The following is a 24746-nucleotide window of genomic DNA, read 5'->3' on the forward strand; positions in this document are numbered from 1 at the left end:
AAATATCTTACTCAAGTAGCTTAACAAAATATAATTGGAGACAGAACTTGAGCACTAAAAATTACACAATAAAATAAAAAGAGTCAAGGAGTAATATAAGCTCTGGGCTTAAATGGTATCGAGTGAATGTGGTTAAATAGAGTCTCCTAGTTGGTGGTCTGGACTAAGCTTTTTTTGTTTTAGTTCCAAGTTGTTTGTGTATGTTTTTTAAATTTATTTTTTAATTATTTTAATGTTTATTTATTTTGGAGAGAAAGAGAGAGAGAATGAGTGATGGAGGGGCAGAGAGAGAGAGAGAGAGAGAGAGACAGACAGACAGAATCTGAGGCAGGCTCCAGGCTCTGAGCTGTCAGCACAGGGCCTGATGTGGGGCTTGAACTCAAGAACCATGAGATCATGACCTGAGCTGAAGATGGACACTCAGCCGACTGAGCCACCCAGGTGCCCCCGAGTATGTTTAAGTGAGCCAACAGTTAAAAGTTGAGAACGTTTACCTAAAAATCCAAATATATGACTTCTTTTAGGAAAAATCAGATCTGTTAATATGGGGCAACTATGGGCTGGAGTGGTAGGTGTGTTAGATGAAACACACACTTCCTGGTTTGCCACAGTCCTCAGCATTTACTATTTTCTTCCCAATGTTGAGGCCAACTTTTAACTGCTTTGTATCCTGAAAATTGCAGTGTTCTTTTTCTTATACTCATTGACTTCAGTTATGTGCTGGGCCCACAGGCATGTAAGTGTTCCATTCCTGCCAGAGCCATCGCATGCTCTGAGTTCAGAGGATGATGAGACCTTGAATGGCTGGAGTGGATGTCACACTTGTTAGGTGGCTGCTATAATGTGATGAGCACTGTGTAAGCATGATATCTCACTGGCTACTCACAGAAGGCTCCATCAGGTAGGTATTATCATTCTTATTTTAAAAATGGAAAAAGTGAGACTCACAAAGTTTTTGTGGTCAGTCAGAAGTCATCTAGTTAGTGAGTAGCTAGGATTCAAAACCATCTGGATGCAGGTAAGTTCATCTCCTTAGATGCTGCCTCCCAGAGAACTAGAAAGTCATAAAACTGGGTTCTGAACCCAGACTGTCTGTCTCCAAGCCTAGTGGCCATTTTAAATGTTATTCTCTTCCAGAGGCACAGGCCCTACTGTTTGCAAATGGATAGCAAGCAAATATCTCATGACGAATCAAGAGGAGCAAGAAGAAAGAAACATTTCTCCTGGGAAATGACTTACATGTCCAGGTATAAGTTCTGAAATACATTGTGACAAATAATACATTGGGATAGTCTTTAAATTATAAATAGGCCAGCCCATAACCAAGCAGCTGGATTTGTGCTTCTAGGGTAGATAGAAAGTTTTGGCCATTAGCAGAGTATTAAGCTACTTGAAAGCACCATTAGGTATTTCAATGTGAAAGATCAAATCCTGTGAAGAAGCTCAACAAAGACTACAAATTCCAAATAGCCTAGGAAGATAAAGGAGAAGTAAAACCTATATTCTAGATCTTGAAGGGCAGATCTAGGTCAACTATCCCCTGGGTAGGGGCTGGACCGCAAAGAAATTCAAGTCCTATGTAAAAACTCATCACTTTGCTGTAAGCTTATTCTGGGCACTGGAAATTCAAAAGATTTAAATGTTACTTATTCCGTTTTCTACTTTAAAAAAAAGTTTTGGTAAGTTGCAAATATTGGATTTAAGTCCAGGATTTCTTGGGTTATTTCCATTATATGCTGCCTTCCAGAAAACAGATGGTAGAGAGGGGAAGGGAAGGCATTACAGGTACAGGCTTGCTGTGTAAGGAAATTTCAGATTCTGTTTGGGTAGAGAAGGAAATAAAATAGCAGAGGTTGAAGCCTCTGACAACAGTTACCAATTCATCACTTACTGTTACCACAGATTGCAGAGGACTGACAATATGGTCCCCACTGAGGTTCCCAAGGGCCATATCTCTAATGACCACTCTGCCTTTTAACTTTTCTTTCCCCAGTCATGCCATTTAGTCCCACCTTCAGGACCCACCCAACTCCAGGCTTCTGGGTCAATTCTCTTGGTCAAGGTAAGTTGCAGGCTAATATGTAAACCACAAACAATCTTTGAGTAATGTTAAACAGCAACAAAACCCAAAATGATAATTCTATAACAGTAATAATAGCAATTACTTTTATTGAGCTATTTTTGTGTTCTAAACACCTTGTTATGTAATTTATATATTTTACTCCATTTAATTATTATATCAGCCTGTGAGATATATATCATAATGAGACAGTTCTCTGTCAGTCTCTTACATTTCTGCACATCTTGTGAGTCAGGCACTGGTTCCCATTTGTTTCAGACTAATTTTTGAAGGATGCTTGTACAGCAAATAGTTTTGGGAGATAGAGATAATGTCTTCTGTCAGGTTTCTTTTATTTATTTGTTTATTTTATGTTTTTAATGTTCTTATTTTATTTTTGAGAGAGAGAGACAGAGCGTGAGGAGGGGAGGGGCAGAGAGAGAGACACAGAATCGGAAGCCATCAGCTTCTGAGCCGTCAGCACAGAACCCAACGCAGGGCTTGAACCCATGAACCGTGAGATTATGACCTGAGCTGAAGTTGGACACTTAACCAACTGAGCCACCCAGGTGCCCCTTCTGTCAGGTTTCTTAAACTCAGCGTTCCCCTTTTGTAAAGAACCCTCTTTTTGCAGCTCCCTTTTGGAAATGGGCCTTGGAGACTAAGCACAGATATGCTGGCTCTGTGGCTACTGCTGTTGCCATAAGTCATACACTGTTCTTTGTCTCTGAACCAGGGATTTTGTGTCTTCTAGCATCCATTAAACTGTAGCAGGCTAATCTATTAGCATGCAAGTTGGGTAGCATCTTAGACCCCCACATTGTCCTTTGAAAGAGTTTTTTTCCCCTTAAAACAACTTTATTTGAAGACCACCCCACATGGAAAACCTGTATCACTTGCCATCATTAGAAAGGAATCATAAAAATAAATTGATTGCAAACTAAACAGTATAACTGAAGTTTTGCTTTGTAAGGTAGCTGGAATGTTCCAAGCCTGCAGCCTGCTCTGTCTTTATTTTTTTAATTAATTAATTAATTTTTAAATTTACATCCAAGTTAGTTAGCATATAGTGCAACAATGATTTCAAGAATAGGTTCCTTAATGCCCCTTTCCTACTTAGCTCATCCCCCCACTTCCCACCACCCTTCCAGCAACCCTTTGTCTCCATATTTAAGAGTCTCTTATGTTTTGTCCCCCTCCCTATTTTTATATTATTTTTGCTTCCCTTCCCTTATGTTCATCTGTTTTGTATCTTAAATTCCTTATATGAGTGAAGTCATATGATATTTGTCTTTCTCTGACTAATTTCGCTTAGTATAATACTTTCTAGTTCCATCCACATAGTTGCAAATGGCAAGATTGCATTCTTCTTCACCCTGAGTAATACTCCATTGTATATATAAACCAAATCTTCAACCATTCACCAGTTGATGGACATTTGGGCTCTTTCCATACTTTGGCTATTGTTGATAGTACTGCTATAAACATTGGGGTGCATGTGCCCCTTCGAAACAGCACACCTGTGTCCCTTGGATAAATACCTAGTAGTACAATTGCTGGGTCGTAGGGTAGTTCTATTTTTAATTTTTTGAGGAACCTCCTCCATACTGTTTTCCAGAGTGGCTGCACCAGCTTGCATTCCCACCAGCAGTGCAAAAGAGATCCTCTTTCTCCGCATCCTTGCCAACATCTGTTGTTGCCTGAGTTGTTAATGTTAGCCATTCTGACAGGTGTGAGGTGGTGTCTCATTGTGGTTTTGATTTGTATTTTCCTGATGATGAGTGATGTTGAGCATTTTTTCATGTCTGTTACTCATCTGGATGTCTTCTTTGGAGAAGTATCTCTTCATGTCTTTTGCCCATTTATTCAGTGGATTATTTGCTTTCTGGGTGTTGAGTTTGATAAGTTCTTTATAGATTTAGATACTAACCCTTTATCTGGTATGTCATTTGCAAATATCTTCTCCCATTCTGTCGGTTGCCTTTTAGTTTTGCTGATTGTTTCCTTCACTATGCAGAAGCTTTTTATTTTCATGAGGTCCCAATAGTTCATTTTTGCTTTTGTTTCCCTTGCCTCTGGAGACGTGTTGAGTAAGAAGTTGCTGCGGCCAAGATCAAAGAGGTTTTTGCCTGCTTTCTCCTTGAGAATTTTGATGGCTTCCTGTCTCGTATTGAGGTCTTTCATCCATTTTGAGTTTATTTTTGTGTATGGTGTAAGAAAGTGGTCCAGGTTCATTTTTCTGCATGCTGTTGTCCAGTTTTCCCAGCATCATTTGCTGAAGAGACTGTCCTTATTCCATTGGATATTCTTTCCTACTTTGTCAAAGATTAGTTGCGATATGTTTGTGGGTCCACTTCTGGGTTCTATATTCTGTTCCATTGATCTGAGTGTCTGTTTTTGTACCAGTATTACATCTTATAAGTACAGGATTGTGATGCCTCCAGCTTTGTTTTTCTTTTTTTTTTTTTTTTTTAAATTCTTTTTTTCAACGTCCATTTATTTCTGGGACAGAGAGAGACAGAGCATGAACAGGGGAGGGGCAGAGAGAGAGGGAGACACAGAATCGGAAACAGGCTTCAGGCTCTGAGCCATCAGCCCAGAGCCCGACGCGGGGCTCGAACTCACGGACCGCAAGATTGTGACCTGGCTGAAGTCGGACGCTTAACCGACTGCGCCACCCAGGCGCCCCTGTTTTTCTTTTTCAAGATTGCTTTGGCTATTTGGGGTGTTTTCTGGTGTTATTTTGATAGAGATTGCATTGAATATGTAGATTGCTTTGGATGGTATTGCCATTTTAACAATATTTGTTCTTCCAGTGGGGAATGTTATTTTTTTTTTAATATTTATTTGTTTTGGGGGGAGGGAGGCAGAGAGAGATGGGGACAGAGGATCTGAAGAGGGCCCTGCACTGACAGCAGAAAGCCCTATGTGATGCTCGAACCCATGAACAGCGAGATCATGACCTGAGCTGAAGCCAGAGGCTTAAACGACTGAACCACCCAGGTGCCTCTGAAAGATGTTATTTCCATTTTACAGGATAGAAACTGAGATTTTAGAAAGTGTTTTAAACTGTAGTGTTTATTATGTCTGATCTTATACTTCAGTATTCACCTTGATATTCTGCCTTGTTATAAAAATTAAATCCCCAATTTGGAACATACTTCTGGCACCCAAGTCCTAGTTTTATTCTCTATTCCTGATATAGTCATCTATTCATTGATCCCAATGTTTATTCAGCTCATAATATTGATTTTGCTTTCATCAGTTATCCTAGGGAATGGCATCTTTCTTGGAACCCAAATTCCCATTACTAATAATATCATGGTGGAAATTAAGTAAAAATAATGGATGTAAAAATATCTAATACAAATGATTCTCAAACCTTAGGTTGCATCTGAAATACTGGAATATTTCTTTTATATACAGATCCCCAGGCCTCATCCCAAGGGATTCTGAATCAGCAGATTTAGCTTAAAATCAAAACTCAGATTTTGTTTGTTTGGTTTTTACAAAAGTCTCGAGTAATTCTGGTACATGTGGATCCTTGGCTTCTTTGAAAAGCATTGATCTATGGGACAAAATGAAGGTCCTTTAAAAGGTACCTTAGAATTTCCACTACTTACTCCTCTTATGCAATTGTTCCTTACTCTGTGCTTTACATTCTAGCTACTACTACCAGCTCAAAATTCTTTCTACTTCTACTCTTCCATACTTTGACAGTCTTTCTTCTCTACCTAGAATAATAACCTCCTACTCATTCTTTAGGTCATGTGTCTCCTCCTCTAGGAAGCCTTCCCCATCTTAAGAGGGTATATCATTTCTCTCCCAAAAGTTTGCTGTGCTTCCCTCTATCATTTACTTCTACCTTTTATTAAAATCATGTGCCTGTCTCCACCACCAGAATATAAAATCCTTGAGGGTAGGTAAAATGTCCTTTTGACTTTTATACTTTATATGGGAAGACTTTATAGGATACCACAGTATCTGGTTCATAATAGGTACTCAACTTTGAAATTCAATTTTGTTGAATGAATGAAAGAATGAATAAGTTGCAGAATTAATTAAGTCATTTGTTTGCAGATAACTTTTGATATAAAATCCTATTAATGGTACATTCTTGATTTTCTTAAAAATATTTATTTCATCTGAGATAACATCAGGAATGTGAGGAAAGGGATATAATACAACAAGTAAGATTTTAGCATGGCTAGAGAGAATAAAGGCAATATACCCCAGCCTCATTTTACAGAAAAGGAAACTGAGGTTCCAAAAAAAAAAGTGAGTAACCCAACATCACACAGCTTGTTAGTGGCAAAGCAAGATTGGAAGCTTTATCTCTTTCCTCTTAGTCTTAATCTATCTATGTATCTATCTATCTACCTATCTACCTATTCTTTCATTCATTAAAATTTTTATTATAATCACCAGGTGCTCATCACAAGTGCACTCCTTAATCCTCATCACGTATCTCACCTATCCTCCCACCCACCTCCCCTCTAGTAACCATCAGTTTGTTCACTATAGTTAAGAGTGTGTTTCTTGTTTTTCCTCTCATTCTTTTTTTTCCTTTGCTTGTTTGTTTTGTTTCTTTAATTACACATGTGTGTGAAATCATATGGAATTTGTCTTTGACTGACTTATTTCACTTAGCATTATACTCTCTAGCTCCATCCATGTTGTTGCAAATGGCAAGATTTCATTCTCTTTTATGGCTGAATAATATTCCATTGCACACACACACACACACACACACACACACACACACACGCACACACCATCTTCTTATCCATTAATTTATTGATGGATACTTGGACTACTTCCATATCTTGCCTATTATAAATAAGGCTGCTATAAACATAGGGATGAATGTATCACTTTGAATTAGTGTTTTTATATTATGTGGGTAAATACCCAGTAGTGCGATTGCTGGATCACAGAGTAGTTCTAGTTTTAACTTTCTGAGGCACTTCCATTCTGTTTTCCACAGTGGCTGCACCAGTTTGCATTCCCACCAACATATACGAGGGTTCCTTTTTCTCTGTCTCCTTCCCAACACTTGTTTCTTGTATTGTTGGTTTTAGCCATTCTGATATGAGGTGATATCTCATTGTAGTTTTTTTAAATTTTTTTTTTTTTTTCAACGTTTATTTATTTTTGGGACAGAGAGAGACAGAGCTTGAACGGGGGAGGGGCAGAGAGAGAGGGAGACACAGAATTGGAAACAGGCTCCAGGCTCTGAGCCATCTGCCCAGAGCCTGACGCGGGGCTCGAACTCACGGACCGTGAGATCGTGACCTGGCTGAAGTCGGACGCTTAACCGACTGCGCCACCCAGGCGCCCCTCATTGTAGTTTTGATTTGCATTTCCCTGATGTTAACTGATGATAAACATCTTTTCATGTTTCTGTTAGACATCTGTGTGTCTTTTTTTTTTAAATGTTTTTATTTATCTTTGAAGGAGAGAGAGAGATAGAACATGAGCGGGGAAGGAGCAGAGAGAGAGGGAGACACAGAATTCGAAGCAGGCTCCAGGCTCTGAGCTGTCAGCACAGAGCCTGATGTGGGGCTCGAACTCGTGAACTGTGAAATCATGACCTGAGCTGAAGCTGGACGCTTAACCGACTGAGCTACCAAGGTGCCCCCTGTATGTCTTTTTTGAAGAAATGTCTGCTTATGCCCATTTCAATGGGATTATTTGGTTTTGGGGTGTTGAGTTGTTTAAGTTCTTTACATATTTTGGATATTAACCCTTTATTGGATATGTCATTTGCAAATATTTTCTCCCATTCAGTAGGTTGCCCTTGAGTTCTGTTGATTGTCTCCTTCTCTATGTAGAAGATTTTTATTTTTATATAGTCCTAATAATTTAGTTTTGATTTTGTTTTCTTTGCCTCAGGAGACATGTCTAGAAAGAAGTTGCTACTGCTGATGTCAGAGATTACTGACTGTGCTCTTTACTATTTTTAAAAATGATTTTAGGTCTCACATTTAGGTCTTTATCCATCTTGAATTTATTTTAGTGTATGGTGTAAGAAAGTGGTCCAGTTTCATTCTTGTTCATCTAACTTTCCAGTTTTCCCAACACTGTTGAAGAGACGGCCTTTTTCCCATTGGATATTCTTTTCTACTTTGTTGAAGATTACTTGACCATGTAGTTGTGGGTTTATTTCCTGGTTTTCTATTCTGTTCTGTTGATCTATATGGCTATTTTTGTGCCAGTACCATACTGTGTTGTTCACTACATCTTTGTAATATAACCTGAAGTCTAGAATTGGGAGGTCTCCAGCTTTTCTTTTCTTTTTCAAGCTTGCTTTGGATATTCGGAGTCTTTTGTGGTTCCATACAAATTTTGGATTCTTTGTTCTAGCTCTGTGAAAAATGCTGTTGGTATTTTAAAAAATTTTTTAATGTTTATTTTTGAGAGAGAGAGAAACAGAGCATGAGCAGGGGGAGGGGCAGAGAGAGAGGGAGACACAGAATCTGAAGCAGGCTTGAGGCTTCAAGCTGTCAGCACAGAGTGCCATGCAGGGCTCAAACTCATAAACTGTGAGATCATGACCCGAGCCAAAATTGGATGCTTAACCGACTGAGCCACCCAGGCGCCCCAAAAATGCTGTTGGTATTTTGATAGGGATTGCATTAAATGTGTATATAGCATTAGGTAGTATAGACATTTTAAACATATTTGTTCTTCCAATCCATGAGCATGTAATGTCTTTCCATGTCTTTGTGTCATCTTCAATTTCTTACATCAATGTTTTCTAGTTTTCAGAGTACTATTCTTTCACCTCTTTGGTTAGGTTTATTCCTAGGTATCTTATTATTTTTGGTGCAATGGTAAATGGGATTTTTTTTCTTAATTTATATTTCTGCTGCTTCATTACTGGTGTACAGAAATGCAACAGATTTCTGTACGTTGATTTTGCATCCTGTGATTTTACCAAATTCACTTATACATTCCAATAGGTTTTTGGTGGAGTATTTTGGGTTTTCTATGTATAGTATCATGTCATCTGCAAATGTGAAAGTTTTACTTCTTCCTTACTGAATACTTTTATTAATTGTCTGACTGCTTTGGGTAGGACCTCCAGTATAATGTTCGATAAAAGTGGTGGAAGATAAAGAAGACATCCTTATCTTGTTCCTGACCTTAAGGGTGAACTCTCACTCCCCCCCCCCACCCCCATTGAACATAATGCTTGCTGTAGGTTTTTGATAGATGGTGAGGTATGTTCCCTGTAAATCTACTTTGTTGTATGTTTTTATCATGAATGGATGTTGTACTTTGTCAAATGCTTTTTCTGCATCTATTAAAATGATCATATGGTTTTTATCCTTTCTTTTTTTTAAAATATTTTTTAAAGTTTATTTATTTTTGACACACAGAGAGAGCAAGCATGAGCTAGGGAGGGGCACAGAGGGAGGGAGACAGAATCCGAAGCAGGTTCCAGGCTGCCTGTCCAAGCCTGATGAGGGGCTTGAACTCACAAACCATGAGACCATGACCTGGGCCGAAGTCGGATGTTTAACTGACTGAGCCACCCAGGTGCCCCTATCCTTTCTTTTATGGATGTGATGTATCACATTGGTTGATTTGCAAATATTGAACTACTCTTGGATCCCAGGAATAAATCTCCCTTGGTCGTGGTGAAAGATTTTTTTTTAAAATATATTGTTGGATTTGGTTTGCTAGTATTTTGTTGAGGATTTTTGCATCTATGTTCATGAGAGATATTGGCTTGTAGTTCTCTTTGTTTTGGTGTCTATCTGGTTTTGATATTAGGGTGATACTCACCTCCTAGAGTGAATTTTGAAGTTTTCCTTCTTCTATTTTTAGAATAGTTTGAGGAGAACAGGTATTAACTATTCTTTAACTGTTTGGTAGAGTTCACCTGTGAAGCCATCTGGCCCCGGACTTTTGTTTGTTGGGAGTTTTTGATTACTGATTCAATCTCCTTGTTGGTAATCAGCCTGTTCAAATTTTCTATCTCTCCCTGCTTTAGTATTGGCAGGTTATATGTTTCTAAGTATTTATGCATTTCTTCTAGGGTGTCCAATTTCTTGGCATATAGTTTTTCATAATATTCTCTTACAGTTGTTTGTATTTCTCTGGTGTTCGTTGTCATTTCTCCTCTTTTATTTGTGATTTGTTTATTTGAGTCCTTTCTCTCTCTTTCTCTTTCTCTCTCAGTCTAAGTAGAGGCTTATCAATTTTCTTGATCTTTTCAAAGAACTAGCCTCTGGTTTCATTGATGTGTTATATTTTTCTTTGGTTTCCATATCATTGATTTCTGTTCTAATCTTTATTATTTCCTCCCTTATATTGTTTTTGGATTTTGTTTGTTCTTCATTTTCTAGCTCCTTTATATGTAAGTTTAGGTTGTTGCTTTGAGATTTTTCTTGCTTCTTTATGTAGGCCTGTATTGCTATAAACTTCCTTCTTAGAACTACTTTTGCTGTATCTCAAAGATTTTGAACTGTTATATTTTCATTTTTGTTTGTTTCCATGTACTTTTTAATGTCTTCTTTGATTTCTTGGTTGACTCATTCATTGCTTAGTAGCATGTTATTTAGCTTCCACGTATTTATGGTTTCTCCAAATTTTTTCCTGTGGTTGACTTCTACTTTCATAGTATTGTGGTCAGAAAAGATGCCAGCTATGACTTTGATCTTTGTGAACTTGTTGAGGCTTGTTTTGTGACCTAATATGTGATCTATTCTGGATAATGTTCCATGTACACTTGAAAAGAAATGTGTACTCTGATGTTTTAGGATGGAATGTTCTGAATATATCTGTTAAATCTATATGGTCCAGCATGCCATTCAAAGCCAATTGTTTCCTCGTTGATTTTCTGTGTAGATAATTTATCTATTGATGTACATGGGGTGTTAAAGTCCCCTACTATTATTGTATTACTATTGATTACTTCCTTTATGTTTGTTATTAACTGTTTTATGTATTTGGGTGCTTTCATATTGGATGCATTAATATTTACAATTGTCATATATTTTTGTTAGATTGTCCCCTTTATTATTATATAGTCTTGGTTTCTTGTTATAGTCTTTGTTTTAAAGTCTATTGTTCCTCGGGGCGCCTGGGTGGCTCAGTCGGTTGAGCGTCCGACTTCAGCTCAGGTCACGATCTTACGGTCCGTGAGTTCGAGCCCCGCGTCAGGCTCTGGGCTATGGCCCAGAGCCTGGAGCCTGCTTCCGATTCTGAGTCTCCCTCTCTCTCTGCCCCTCCCCCGTTCATGCTCTGTCTCTCTCTGTCTCAAAAATAAATAAATGTTAAAAAAAAAATTAAAGTCTATTGTTCCTGATATAAGTACTGCTACCCTGGCTTTCTTTTTACATTGATTTTCATGATCAATGTTTGTCTATCCCCTCACTTTCGGTTTGCAGGTGGATTTAGGTGTAAAATGTGTCTCTCATAGGCAACATATAGATAGGTCTTGTTTTTTACCCTTTCTGTCAACCTATGTCTTTTGGTTGGAGCATTTCATCCATTAACATTTGAGATAATTATTGATAGATATGTATTTACTATTTTTTTTCCTCTTTCAGCTATTTCTTTTTAATTACAGTTTTGGTTCAATGACAATCAATTTCACAACATGAGAAAGTATGATGAATCAAAGCAGAAATATGGAAATACAATATACAATCCAAAATAGATATACAGCATTCATGTAGGAAACAAAATGAAATTTTCATTGGCACAAATAGTAGCTTGGGATCTGTTGGGTATAGTTGTTCTGGTGTAGGTTCCTAAAGATAGGAAAAAATAGTATTGGTTATCATTGGTTATCAAGATTACTGTGGCCATATTAGATATTAGAGCATCTTAGCATCAATATGTGACCACGTGAACAGAAGACCTTACAGTATCTATATAAAAAGCTTTATGTGCACTGAGACAGTTGTGAAAAGAGTTACTTTCCAGAATCAAGCCCACTTTAGGCTTAAGACCAAGTTTTAACTACCTAAAATTATTGACTAACAGAAAGTGTTCCAAATGTGGTTATTCTAATTCAGAATTTAAAAAAAAGTATTTGCAAAAACAGTATAAAAGTTTTTCTGAATTTAATGTGAGTAAGCCTCCAGTCTTCACTTTACAAATACTTGATTTACAATTTTGGCTGCTGCACATATTTTGCCTTTTTAATTTTAAGATTTGTCAATTTTATCTTCAAAACAGATCACTTTTTAAATTGTAAAAAGTATTCAACATAAGCAAAAATTAAAAAAGCATTTTTAAATTAGTTGAGGTCAATGTACTTCTACTCTTTGGAATCAGTTTAGCTAAATGAATCTGGCACTATGTTGAATAGGAATAGGTGATGAGTATGTAAGCAAAATTTGGATTCCAACACATCATTGCCCTGGCACATGTAAATTACTATATAAAAAATCAAATGCAATGTGAAATTCAAAGCCTCAGAGAAGAGAGTTCAGTTCCCAAGAAAGAACAATAGCTTAATAATATAAAACTTTATCTAGAGTAAATAGGCATTAAATTAATATGTTGAAACAATGCATTGAGGATTTGCTATAACACCTGGAAGTTCCTTCTAATGTGCATATAAATAAAATCATGGAAGCTTTTTGTATTACCTAACTGAGTTATGGTCTTAAAGATTTAATGAACCAAATGAAAACTGAATCTGTTTATATCCTATCCTTTAGATACAGGTAAGATAAAATTTATTCTCATTTTCAAGGTAGAATTTTGTATGTCCATACTTCTTAAGCCACATTTAAAGAAATCACCTCTTAACTAATCTTGGATGTTGTCTTCTTGTACATGAAATTCCAGTAGATTTAGTAGATATTCATCATCTAGTCAACCCCTTCACATGTTCTTCAATGAAATTTGGAATCCTCAACATTTATTGAAATGTGGAGTTAGCAGATTCAATGAAGATCTGTTTTTTCCTTATCATCACACTGGATATCTGGACACCATTTGGATTGGGTTTAGAATATGGGGAGGTACAGATGTTTTTTTGGCCTGAGTCTCTTAGCAGTAGAGATGTAGAAGGAAGAATGAGATCACGAAGAGACTGGCTGTGGACTGCAGAGCACTGCCAGTTGCTGTGGACAGGCATTAGCTGGGAGCAGTTACTTGAAAGTGTTACAACAGTTGTTTGATTTGAATAAATCTATGTGTGTTGTACCAGTGCCAGAAGCAGCAACCCCAGTCTGAGGCTGGCCACCACCATTCTGGCCATGTCCACTCTGTCTGCATGGGTGTGTGGTTCACCTCATTGGATGCTGGGCAAAAAGAAAATTGTTGGCTCAGGGCAGGTGCAGGCAAGGTTGTATTTATTGCCATTTATTAATTGTTTTGTGGTCATTTCTGAAGATTTTCTCTGATCCTTTCTTGTCTTTCTCTCTCATGGTTTGTTGGTTTTCTTTAGTGATGTATTTGCATTTCTTTCTCTATTTTTTTGCATATTTGTGGTTTTTGATTTGTGGTTACCATTAGGTTTGCATATAACATCTTCTGCATATAACAGTTGGTGAGAAATTGATGGTCGTTTAAAGTTTAAACCCATTCTTTACTCCTCTCCATGCTTTATGTATACAGTGTTATTTTACATCCTTTTTTGTGAGTTCTCCGACTGATTTTTTACAGAAATATTCATTTTTACTGCTTTTATGTTCCCTACCTTCATACTGTCACTTTTGGTCTTTCCTTTCCACTCAGAGTCCCCTTTCATATTTCTTGCAGGGTTGGTTTAGTGGTAACAAACTCCTTTAGGTTTTGTTTGTCTGGCAACTCTTTATCTCTCCTTTTCTGAATGATAGCCTTGCTGGATAGAGTATTCTTGGCTGCAGATCTTTCCCATTCAGCACTTTGAATATATCATACCATTCCTTTATGGCTTGGAAAGTTTCTGCTGAAAAATCCTCTCATAGCCTTATGGGGTTTCCTTTGTATGCAATTGTCTTATTTTGTTTTGCTGCTTTTAATATTATCACTATATTTTGCCATTATGATTACAATATATCTTGGTGTGGACCTGTTTTTGTTGTTTTTGTTGGAGGTTGTAGCCTCCTGGATCTGGATATCTGTTTCCTCCCCCGGATTAGGGAAATTTTCAGCTATTATTTCTTTAAATAAATGTTCTGCCCCCTTTTCTCTCTCTTCTTCTTCTGAGATTCCTGTAATATGAATGTTATTATGTTTGATGGAGTCATTGAATTCTCTAAGTCTATTCTCATTTTACATAATTCTTTTTTTCTGTCTTCTGTTCAGTTGGATTACTTTCCATTACTCTGTCTTCTAGGTCATCAACTTGTCCCTCTGTTTCTTCCAGCCTGCTGTTCATTCTATTAAGCATGTTTCTCATTTTATTCATTGAGCCCTTTATCTCTGCTGTTATTTCTTATCTCTGTGTTACCTGCTAATAACTCAGTCATGTCCTCCCATGTCCTCCACTCTTTTCTCCAATCTAGTGAGCATCCTTATGATCATTGCTTTAAATTCTTCATCAGGCATGTTACTTAAACCTGTTTTGCCATGGCCTTGTCATGTTTTTCATTTGGTACAAATTCCTCTGTCTTTTCATTTTATCTCAGTCTCTGTATCCGTTTCCATGTGTAAGGAAAGTCTGCTATGTCTCCTGTTCTTGAGGGTAATGACTTATGAAGAAGTGGTCCTGTAGTGTCCTGCAGTGTAGTGCCCCCTTTCCTCAGGGCCTGGCACTTCTGAGAATGTCTCCACTATGTGCTGCATAGGCTCTGCTGTTGTGTTATGGCTGCCTTCTCCTTCAGGCCAGTCATCTGCAGAGGCTCTTTTTCCCTGCTGTAGGTAATGTCTGGTCCCTGACCTGAATGTGACATATTTTAACTAGGTGTTGTCTGGTCTGCTTGTGAAATGAGACCTGTCCCTGCTGCCACTGGAACTGAGGCCTCACAAAACTTCTGGGTAAGGAGACATAGTGTTGGCAGGCATTCAGGCCAGTCTTCTGGAGTAGGGGGCCTGCTGCACTGGGATTGAGGTAAATGTGACTGGAAAGGGCAGTTCTTCCAGAGCACAGGGGGCAGGGCTTGGTGTAAACAAGTTAGGTAGTGAATGTAGGCATTGCACTGGTTCCTACAGGTGACCCTGTGCTTATGCTGTGGAGCAGCGATGGAAATGGTACCTGCCAGTTCCTTTGTACCCGGTGGGGCCTCTCCATGAATGCTGCCTCTGGAAGATGCTCCAAGATGAGTGACTAAGCTCCCACTGTGTGCCTTAGGTGTTCCTTAGATTGCTGTTTCCATACTGTATGTCTGTGGGATGTTTGCCCTGCTTTTTCTTCAAGAGCAACCCAACATCCTCCAAACTCTTCCGGGACCAAACATGCTCACTTTTAAAACTCCAGGCTCTAAGTACCATTGATGGCAAGAACTCATGAAATTTGGCTCCTCTAGCTTTTCAAGTAAATTGTTACGGGGATTCATTTTCCCTGTGTGGGTTCTCTGTCGGTCTGTCTCTTGTTCTTTTCCACAACCATGGCTCCCTCCCCACCACAGCAGCCATGATCTGTTTCTCACCCAAGCCATGTCTCCACATTTCCTGCCTTCTTTGATGTGGCCTCTTCTCTACCTTTAGTTGTAGAGCTTGTTCTGTCAGTCTTTATATAGATTTCTGGAGGTATTTAGGATGACATGATAGTTATCTAGTTGTATTCATGGGATGAGGCAAGCCTAGGGTCTTTCTACTCCACCACCATCTTCCCCTTCCCAAGTTGTTTAAATTAATCATAGTCCTTCCCTTCCACTAAGTTACAGACCTACTCAAAGTCCAGCTAAAGTTTTCATCATCTTGGCTTTTTTTGTTTAACCTCATCCGATATTGGTGCTGTTATTTCATACTATCTGAATAATTCCTATGCCATGTTTTCTTCATATAAATTTGCTTTCTTTGATATACATCATATTAGGGTATTTTAAAAACCTTTATTGTGTTTATTCTTACTATTTAATTAAATTTTTGTTTTCATATCCTGTGAATCAAATTTGCCTCCTCCTTTTGAATGACTGACTTTGATCTGATGGATTTTTCTAGAGAAATCTCTCTTTGACTAGTGTTTAGGGGATGGAAATGTGGTATATTAAAAAATAAAACCCTTCTTTTCCCAAAATTATGCAAAGCACAATCAACTCCATGTGTGTTCCTTCTTTCACTTTTATAATTAGATGCAAAAAATATTTAACATCCTATTGAGTCCTCCAGTTTAAATCAGTCCACATGATAAATTTCATTGGGGTGTTTAATTTGCCTTGCAATGGAAACCTTTATCTTTTCCCTGTGTCTTGATTATAGTTTAGTAAAATAAAAAAGAGGCCCTTTGAATAGATTTTGTGCAACATGGTGTCCTAACTAGGTCTATTAATAATTTGTCAGGTAAAGATCTTGTTTCTGTTTATGAAATAATATTTTGGAGACCATTAGGGCTAGACCTGTACAGTAGTCATAAAGTCCTTCTTGAGTTCCAGCTAGGAGCATGCAGAAAATTGTTGTTGCTATAACTGCTCAAACATATGGCTAGGTTCAGGGGAATCTGCTAACTTCTTGTGTTGTGTCCAAAAGTTTCCAATTATCAACAAAAGATGGCATACCAGCCCAATTACTCCTGATATATTCCAGTCAAGGACTCCAAGTAATCATAGTTGTGTGGGTGTATGTGGTCTGAAATAACAGGAATCAGTGAAATTTTCAAGCATAAATACACTGTGGAGATCATTTACATATCACAACCAGACAAATGCATCCCACTGAGCTGAATGTGCTTTCGACAGGAAGCAGGAATTTTGGGCCACCTCCCAACCCCTGATTCACAGCCTTTGTAAACTATTTGAGATACATTTTGTTTCCAGTTTTGCAACAAACTTCTCCAACAGCTTATTTGCTTCATATGTCAACAAACTTGAGAAAAGTATTGCCTCTTATGTAAGATAATGAGAAATGTGAAAAGCTATTGTTAGGACCTGGTTACCCCCAAAACTTGGACAAAGATATTACAGACTGTGACATGGAAGCAGGCCTATCTTGATGAACTTTAGTATGCATCTTCAATTCCTAGATAACTCTTACACTCACTGGAATGAGCGGGCTGGAGATCTTTTCAAAAGTTGCTTATATTTAGTGACTCTATGAGCCAAAAAATAGCAAAGTAAGAAAGGGAAAAAGGACTTGGCGTAGCTTCAGGAAAATACATGCTGTCTGCTTTGAAGGCAAATCATCCCCAGAGATGAGGCTGCAGGGAGATCTCTGAAGGCAAATTCCTGACTGCCCAGGTTCTGTGGCCACAAACAGCATTGCCTTCATCTACTCATATCAGCAAAAACTACCAAACCTGTCAGTGAAAGTAGCCATAATTCAAGCTTGATCTTCCCCAAATGCAGCTCAGATCATGTCACTGAATTTCTATTGCTTCGTCATCATTTATAAAACCACATACAGAAATACCTGGGTGATTCAGTCCATTAAGTGTTGACTTCTGATTTTTGGCTCAGGTCATTTTTTCAGTTTTGAGATCAAGCCCTGCGTCAGTTTCCACACTGGGTGTGGAGCCTGCTTAAAATTCTCTCTCCCTTTCCCTCTGCCCCTCCCTCACTCAGGCACTTGCATGAGCTTCTCTCTTAAAAACAAAAACAAAAAACAAGTGCAAACTCCTCAGCATGGTTCTTAATGCACTTACAATAATTTTGCAATCTTCCATTAATCACAAAGATTTTAATAAAAACCAAGTTACTGGCTAATCCATGAAATAGCTATAGTCTTTTCTGTTTTGTTGTCTTTGTTCATGTGGTACTATATATACTATTGATAACAATACTGTTATTAACTGTAGCATTGAGTACTTGACTGTGTGTCAGGCACCATGTGATGACTTTCCATGCATTGTCTTATTTAATTCTTGTTACTAATTAGCTGCTTAAGACCATAGAAACTGCAAAAAACAAACAAACAAAAAACAAGACAAAACAAAAACAAAACAAAAAACAACCACAGAAGTTCAAATGACAGAGTAAGGGCTTTGATTCTCTCATGTCACATGTCTGACGTAAGAGACCTCATTATACTGCATCTGAACTTTTGGAAATAATCATATCTCCAAGTGGGTTCATTTTCTCTGCATTTTTAAATAATCACTTAGCAATATTTCTGATTCCCTACTCCACTATATGGTGAGCTGGTGGAGAGTGAGGATCACAACTGTGCGTTTTCTGTGTTCCACACAATACCATAGTAGGTATATAGTAGGTCTTCCATTTGTTCTAGGCAAAGCCCCTGATTAGCCAGGGAGCAGAACAGGATTCTAAAAAGCAAAGTGGATTAGACCAAAAGGAGGATTTGGTGAGGTTGATCTCTAGCATCCCAGCCTTCTTTCTTTTCTTCCTGCTGAGAGAAGGTTCCATTCTCCAGGGCACCACCAGAACTAAGAGACAGAGGATGTAAGGGTTCTATCAGGGCCAGGCATTTTGTGCTGGAGCTGGTTTGTACTAGCTCTTGAAGGTTAGTAATAAGTATGTTTTCTAAAACATGAAAGCTTTAAATTGGATACATGGGAGTATTTGTACCATGGAAATTAGCAAACACTACAAGTCAGTGCTTCCTGTGCTCCTCCAATACATTAGGTTTGCCAATACACTAAGACCTGCCCCAAATTGAGAGAGACCCATGATCCCAATTGCCTTTTGCCTTTTCCCTGCTCCCTTTGACCCTCTTAACTTTTGGATCTACCATACTCTGCCTGGTGATATGAAGAATACCATGATTATAGCTATCTAGTTCGTCACTGAGGAAATAAGGGATAGAATAACATGAATAATTACTAAGTATCTCATCTGGTCTTTTATCTTCATTTATTTTTAAATTGAAAATATGTATATTTCATATATGGAAGTACAGAAAAAAATGTAAGTGCCAAGAGGACAGAGACTTTACTTTTCGCTACTGCTACCTCCATGCTGCTTAAATGAAGTGTGAGCCATGTGATAAGTGTTAAACAGTGAGTGAACAAGATTACACATAGAAAAATGACAAGAATATAATAAAATACTAATAATGCTTACCTCTGAATAATGTGTTCGTGGATCATTTTAATTTTCTTTTTTTCTTTTTGTTTTGGGTGGGGGCCTTATATATATTTTCACAAATTGTCTTATAATGTGCATGTATTACATTGAAAGCCAAATAGAAATAAAAGAAAAAAACAACTGAACTTATGCAAAATGACAAACATTGGAGGGAGGAGGGAAGATGGCGGCGTAGGAGGACGCTGGGCTCACCGCGCGTCCTGCTGATCACTGAGATTCCACCTACACCTGCCTAAATAACCCAGAAAACCGCCAGAGGATTAGCAGAATGGAGTCGCCGGAGCCAAGCGCAGACGAGAGGCCCACAGAAGAGGGTAGGAAGGGCGGAGAGGCGGTGCGCGCTCCACGGACTGGCGGGAGGGAGCCGGGGCGGAGGGGCGGCTCGCCGGCCAAGCAGAGCCCCCGAGTCTGGCGGGCAAAAGCGGAGGGGCCTGACGGACTGTGTTCCGACAGCAAGCGCGACTTAGCGTCTGGGAGGTCATAACTTAACAGCTCTGCTCGGAAAGCGGGAAGGCTGGAGGACAAAGGGAGGGAGAGCTGCTGAGCCCCCGGACGACAAAGCTCAGTTTGGTGGGGAACAAAGGCGCTCGCCAGCGCCATCTCCCCCGCCCATCCCCCAGCCAAAATCCCAAAGGGGACCAGTTCCTGCCAGGGAACTTCCTCGCTCCGCGCAAACACCCAACTCTGTGCTTCTGCGGAGGAGCCAAACCTCCGGCAGCGGATCTGACTCCCTCCCGCTGCCACAGGGCCCCTCCTGAAGTGGATCACCTAAGGAGAAGCGAGCTAAGCCTGCCCCTCCTGCCCCCGTGCACCTTGCCTACCCACCCCAGCTAATACGCCAGATCCCCAGCATCACAAGCCTGGAAGTGTGCAAGTAGCCCAGACGGGCCACGCCACCCCACAGTGAATCCCGCCCCTAGGAGAGGGGAAGAGAAGGCACACACCAGTCTGACTGTGGCCCCAGCCATGGGCCGGGGGCAGACATCAGGTCTGACTGCGACTCCGCCCACCAACTCCAGTTATACACCACAGCACAGGGGAAGTGCCCTGCAGGTCCTCACCACGCCAGGGACTATCCAAAATGACCAAGCGGAAGAATTCCCCTCAGAAGAATCTCCAGGAAATAACAACAGCTAATGAGCTGATCAAAAAGGATCTAAATAATATAACAGAAAGTGAATTTAGAATAATAGTCATAAAATTAATCGCCGGGCTTGAGAACAGTATAGAGGACAGCAGAGAATCTCTTGCTACAGAGATCAAGGGACTAAGGAACAGTCACGAGGAGCTGAAAAACGCTTTAAATGAAATGCAAAACAAAATGGAAACCACCACGGCTCGGATTGAAGAGGCAGAGGAGAGAATAGGTGAACTAGAAGATAAAGTTATGGTAAAAGAAGAAGCTGAGAAAAAGAGAGATAAAAAAATCCAGGAGTATGAGGGGAAAATTAGAGAACTAAGTGATACACTAAAAAGAAATAATATACGCATAATTGGTATCCCAGAGGAGGAAGAGAGAGGGAAAGGTGCTGAAGGGGTACTTGAAGAAATAATAGCTGAGAACTTCCCTGAACTGGGGAAGGAAAAAGGCATTGAAATCCAAGAGGCACAGAGAACTCCCTTCAGTCGTAACTTGAATCGATCTTCTGCACGACATATCATAGTGAAACTGGCAAAATACAAGGATAAAGAGAAAATTCTGAAAGCAGCAAGGGGTAAACATGCCCTCACATATAAAGGGAGACCTATAAGACTCGTGACTGATCTCTCTTTTGAAACTTGGCAGGCCAGAAAGAATTGGCACGAGATTTTCAGTGTGCTAGACAGAAAAAAATATGCAGCCGAGAATCCTTTATCCAGCAAGTCTATCATTTAGAATAGAAGGAGAGATAAAGGTCTTCCCAAACAAACAAAAACTGAAGGAATTTGTCACCACTAAACCAGCCCTACAAGAGATCCTAAGGGGGACCCTGTGAGACAAAGTACCAGAGACAATACTACAAGCATAAAACATACAGACATCACAATGACTCTAAACCCGTATCTTTCTATAATAACACTGAATGTAAATGGATTAAATGCGCCAACCAAAAGACATACGGTATCAGAATGGATAAAAAAACAAGACCCATCTATTTTCTGTCTACAAGAGACTCATTTTAGACCTGAGGACACCTTTAGATTGAGAGTGAGGGGATGGAGAACTATTTATCATGCTACTGGAAGCCAAAAGAAAGCTGGAGTAGCCATACTTATATCAGACAAACTAGACTTTAAATTAAAGGCTGTAACAAGAGATGAAGAAGGACATTATATAATAGTTACAGGGTCTATTCATCAGGAAGAACTAACAATTATAAATGTCTATGCGCCGAATACCGGAGCCCCCAAATATATAAAACGACTACTCATAAACATAAGCAACCTTATTGATAAGAATGTGGTAATTGCAGGGGACTGTAACACCCCACTTACAGAAATGGATAGATCATCTAGACACACGGTCAATAAAGAAACAAGGGCCCTGAATGAGACATTGGATCAGATGGACTTGACAGATATATTTAGAACTCTGCATCCCAAAGCAACAGAATATACTTTCTTCTCGAGTGCACATGGAACATTCTCCAAGATAGATCATATACTGGGTCACAAAACAGCCCTTCATAAGTTTACCAGAATTGAAATTATACCATGCATACTTTCAGACCACAATGCTATGAAGCTTGAAATCAACCACAGAAAAAAGTCTGGAAAACCTCCAAAAGCATGGAGGTTAAAGAACACCCTACTAACGAATGAGTGGGTCAACCAGGCAATTAGAGAAGAAATTAAAAAATATATGGAAACAAACGAAAATGAAAATACAACAATCCAAACGCTTTGGGACGCAGCGAAGGCAGTCCTGAGAGGAAAATACATTGCAATCCAGGCCTATCTCAAGAAACAAGAAAAATCCCAAATACAAAATCTAACAGCACACCTAAAGGAAATAGAAGCAGAACAGCAAAGGCAGCCTAAACCCAGCAGAAGAAGAGAAATAATAAAGATCAGAGCAGAAATAAACAATATAGAGTCTAAAAAAACTGTAGAGCAGATCAACGAAACCAAGAGTTGGTTTTTTGAAAAAATAAACAAAATTGACAAACCTCTAGCCAGGCTTCTCAAAAAGAAAAGGGAGATGACCCAAATAGATAAAATCATGAATGAAAATGGAATTATTACAACCAATCCCTCAGAGATACAAACAATTATCAGGGAATACTATGAAAAATTATATGCCAACAAATTGGACAACCTGGAAGAAATGGACAAATTCCTGAACACCCACACTCTTCCAAAACTCAATCAGGAGGAAATAGAAAGCTTGAACAGACCCATAACCAGTGAAGAAATTGAATCGGTTATCAAAAATCTCCCAAGAAATAAGAGTCCAGGACCAGATGGCTTCCCAGGGGAGTTCTACCAGACGTTTAAGGCAGAGATAATATCTATCCTTCTCAAGCTATTCCAAGAAATAGAAAGGGAAGGAAAACTTCCCGACTCATTCTATGAAGCCAGCATTACTTTGATTCCTAAACCAGACAGAGACCCAGTAAAAAAAGAGAACTACCGGCCAATATCCCTGATGAATATGGATGCAAAAATTCTCAATAAGATACTAGCAAATCGAATTCAACAGCATACAAAAAGAATTATTCACCATGATCAAGTGGGATTCATTCCTGGGATGCAGGGCTGGTTCAACATTCGCAAATCAATCAACGTGATACATCACATTAACAAAAAAAAAAGAGAAGAACCATATGATCCTGTCAATCGATGCGGAAAAGGCCTTTAACAAAATCCAGCACCCTTTCTTAATAAAAACCCTTGAGAAAGTCGGGATAGAAGGAACATACTTAAAGATCATAAAAGCCATTTATGAAAAGCCCACAGCTAACATCATCCTCAACGGGGAAAAACTGAGAGCTTTTTCCCTGAGATCTGGAACCCGACAGGGATGCCCACTCTCACCGCTGTTGTTTAACATAGTGCTGGAAGTTCTAGCATCAGCAATCAGACAACAAAAGGAAATCAAAGGCATCAAAATTGGCAAAGATGAAGTCAAGCTTTCGCTTTTTGCAGATGACATGATATTATACATGGAAAATCCGATAGTCTCCACCAAAAGTCTGCTAGAATTGATACATGAATTCAGCAAAGTCGCAGGATACAAAATCAATGTACAGAAATCAGTTGCATTCTTATACACTAACAATGAAGCAACAGAAAGACAAATAAAGAAACTGATCCCATTCACAATTGCACCAAGAAGCATAAAATACCTAGGAATAAATCTAACCAAAGATGTAAAGGATCTGTATGCTGAAAACTATAGAAAGCTTACGAAGGAAATTGAAGAAGATTTAAAGAAATGGAAAGACATTCCCTGCTCATGGATTGGAAAAATAAATATTGTCAAAATGTCAATACTACCCAAAGCTATCTACACATCCAATGCAATCCCAATCAAAATTGCACCAGCATTCTTCTCGAAACTAGAACAAGCAATCCTAAAATTCATATGGAACCACAAAAGGCCCCGAATGGCCAAAGTCATTTTGAAGAAGAAGACCAAAGCAGGAGGCATCACAATCCCAGACTTTAGCCTCTACTACAAAGCTGTCATCATCAAGACAGCATGGTATTGGCACAAAAACAGACACATAGACCAATGGAATAGAATAGAAACCCCAGAACTAGACCCACAAACGTTGGCCAACTCATCTTTGACAAAGCAGGAAAGAACATCCAATGGAAAAAAGACAGCCTCTTTAACAAATGGTGCTGGGAGAACTGGACAGCAACATGCAGAAGGTTGAAACTAGACCACTTTCTCACACCATTCACAAAAATAAACTCAAAATGGATAAAGGACCTGAATGTGAGACAGGAAACCATCAAAACCTTAGAGGAGAAAGCAGGAAAAGACCTCTCTGACCTCAGCCGTAGCAATCTCTTACTGGACACATCCCCAAAGGCAAGGGAATTAAAAGCAAACGTGAATTACTGGGACCTTATGAAGATAAAAAGCTTCTGCACAGCAAAGGAAACAACCAACAAAACTAAAAGGCAACCAACGGAATGGGAAAAGATATTTGCAAATGACATATCGGACAAAGGGCTAGTATCCAAAATCTATAAAGAGCTCACCAAACTCCACACCCAAAAACCAAATAACCCAGTGAAGAAATTGGCAGAAAACATGAATAGACACTCTCTAAAGAAGACATCCGGATGGCCAACAGGCACATGAAAAGATGTTCAGCGTTGCTCCTTATCAGGGAAATACAAATCAAAACCACACTCAGGTATCACCTGACGCCAGTCAGCGTGGCCAAAATGAACAAATCAGGAGACTATAGATGCTGGAGAGGATGTGGAGAAACGGGAACCCTCTTGCACTGTTGGTGGGAATGCAAATTGGTGCAGCCGCTCTGGAAAGCAGTGTGGAGGTTCCTCAGAAAATTAAAAATAGACCTACCCTATGACCCAGCAATAGCACTGCTAGGAATTTATCCAAGGGATACAGGAGTACTGATGCATAG

At 39.1% G+C, this 24746-nt stretch overlaps 1 long non-coding RNA gene across 1 annotated transcript in view; it reads left to right on the forward strand.

The window, feature by feature from the left end:
• Positions 1 to 420: 420 nt before the first annotated feature.
• LOC123576537 overlaps positions 421 to 24746 on the forward strand; it is a 29898-nt gene continuing 5572 nt past the window's right edge. The window contains exons 1-3 of the long non-coding RNA XR_006701475.1: positions 421 to 901; positions 1138 to 1247; positions 1994 to 2062. This is a non-coding gene — a long non-coding RNA (uncharacterized LOC123576537). The remainder of the gene's footprint in view (positions 902 to 1137; positions 1248 to 1993; positions 2063 to 24746) is intronic.

This window comes from Leopardus geoffroyi, chromosome D2 (genome assembly GCF_018350155.1).
Source record: "Leopardus geoffroyi isolate Oge1 chromosome D2, O.geoffroyi_Oge1_pat1.0, whole genome shotgun sequence".
Classification (NCBI taxonomy): domain Eukaryota; kingdom Metazoa; phylum Chordata; class Mammalia; order Carnivora; family Felidae; genus Leopardus; species Leopardus geoffroyi.